General features: G+C 40.0%; 1 pseudogene; it reads left to right on the top strand.

The window, feature by feature from the left end:
* Positions 1–403: 403 nt before the first annotated feature.
* LOC131897113 (septin-7-like) lies at positions 404–1,787 on the top strand (annotated as a pseudogene).
* The last annotated feature ends 427 nt before the right edge of the window (positions 1,788–2,214 follow it).

A 2,214-nucleotide genomic window follows, 5' to 3' on the forward strand; every position in this document is an offset into this window, starting at 1 on the left:
AAGGATCAGGAGGTGTGGTCTTATTGAAGAAAGTGTGTCACTGGGGGGGGGGGGGATTTAAGGCTTTAAAAGCCCACACCATTCTACTTAGCTCTCATTCTCTGCCTTGTGACTGTGGATCAGATTTAAACTCTCACCTACTGCCCCAGTACCATGCCTGCCTGCTGCATGGCCCCCTCCATGATGATCATGGACTTAACTCACCCTCTGAAACTGTAAGCAAGCCTCAAGTAAATGCTTTCTTTTATAAGTTGCCTTGGTCATGGTGTCTCTTCACAGCAATAGAAGAGTAACTAAGAGTAATAAATGTAGCACAGCTCACCTTAGAGCCAGTGTTGAAGAAACATACAAAACACCCTACTACCCACCCCAACAGAAGTACCCAGATTCGGCCACTGTAGACATGGAGGTTAACGATATGCAGCAAATCTACTCCAGTGCCAGTGAAGTTCACACTGTACGTAGCAAACTGTGGTTCCTCAAAGGCTATATGGGATTTGCCAGTCTTCCAAATCAAGTATACAAAAAAGTCAGTGAGGGCTAGAAAGATGGCTCAGCAGTTAAGAACACTGACTGCTCTTCCAGAGGACCCAGGTTCAGTTCCTAGCACCTACGTGGCAGCTCACAACTGTCTGTAACCCCAGCTCCAGGGGACCTGACACCCATGGCAAAACACCAACACACATAAATAAATCATTGAAAAGAGGATTTGAGTTCACCTTGTGGTAGTAGGTAAATCTGGATGGGGAAAGTCAACATTAATCAACTCATTGTTCCTCACAGCTCTGTATTCTCCAAAGTATCCAGGGCCTTCTCAGAATAAAAAATACTGTACAGGTGAAGCAATCCAAAGTTTTGATCAAAGGAGGTGGTGTTCAGTTGCTGCTGGCCACAGTTGATATCCCAGGGTTTGGAGATGCAATGGGTAATAGTAATTGGTAATAGTAATAGTAATTCTCGATGCTGATAACAGGGTGCAGTGTTGTTTATACTTCATTGCTCCTTCAGAACATGGACTTAAACCACTGAGTTTACAAAACTCTTGCATGAAAAAGTGAATCTCATCCCACTAATTGCCAGAGCAGACACATTCACACCAGAAGAATGCCAACAGTATAAAAAACAGACAATAAAAGAAACCAAGGACATCACATTAAAATACACAAATTTCCAGAAACAGATAATGAAAAAGAAAACAAGGCTGGCTAAAAAAAAAAAAAATCAGGTACCATTTACCTCCTACTGTGATAGGTAGTAAAGGTATCATCAAAGCCAATGCCAAAAAGAGTCAGAGGAAGACAGTGCCCTTGGGGTGTGGCTAAAGTTGAAAATGATGAAGATCGTGATTTTACAACTCTAAGAAATACATTGATAAGAACACACATGCCGAATGTTACTAATGATGTACACTATGAGGGCAAAAAACTAGCAGGGTTGACTTACAATGGAGCAGATAACAAGAACAAAGGGCAACTCACTAAGAGCCCTCTGGCTCAGACGGAAGAAGAGAGAAGGGAACATGTAGCCAAGATGAAGAAGATGGAGATGAAACAAGTGTTTGAGATGACGGTCGAAGAAAAAGTTCAAAACCTGAAGGACTCAGAAACAGAGCTCCAGCAGCGCCAGGAGCAAGTGAAAAGGAATTTAGAAGTACAAAGGATTGGGGGAAAGACATCATCAGTTTGAAGTCAAAAAACACAACCTGGGAAGCCCAGCAACATCTTTTAGAGCAACAGAACTCTTCAAGAACGTTGGAAAAGAACAAGAAGAAAGGCAAGATCTCTTAAACTCTATTGACCACCAGCTGTGTCTTAGTTGCCAATATGCCAGCTTGGACATTAGGGTTTGCTGTCCATTTGACCAGTTTGCACCAATTTTATCCATATAATGATGGATTTAACGGCATGACAAAAATTAGTCTCTGTTGTTCTTAAAGGAGATAAAAATGCCTTGGATTGTCTAAGGTCTTGTACGCTTAAAAATTAACAGGTCTAAGTACCTTTCTACATTTTCTTTTTTTTTTTTAATTAAAAAGATGTCTTAAATTTAATACAAGGAAACATTTTACTGTTGTATAATTATATTCTGATAGTTTGATTGTTTATAGAATATTCTAAAATAAAAAGACTCTGGAAGGTTTTCATTGATATAGTGCCATAATATGGTACAAACTACACTTCTCTGTGATAATTATAATACAGAGGTTTCATTCAA

The sequence above is a fragment of the Peromyscus eremicus genome, chromosome 20 (genome assembly GCF_949786415.1).
Source record: "Peromyscus eremicus chromosome 20, PerEre_H2_v1, whole genome shotgun sequence".
Taxonomy (NCBI): Eukaryota; Metazoa; Chordata; class Mammalia; order Rodentia; family Cricetidae; genus Peromyscus; species Peromyscus eremicus.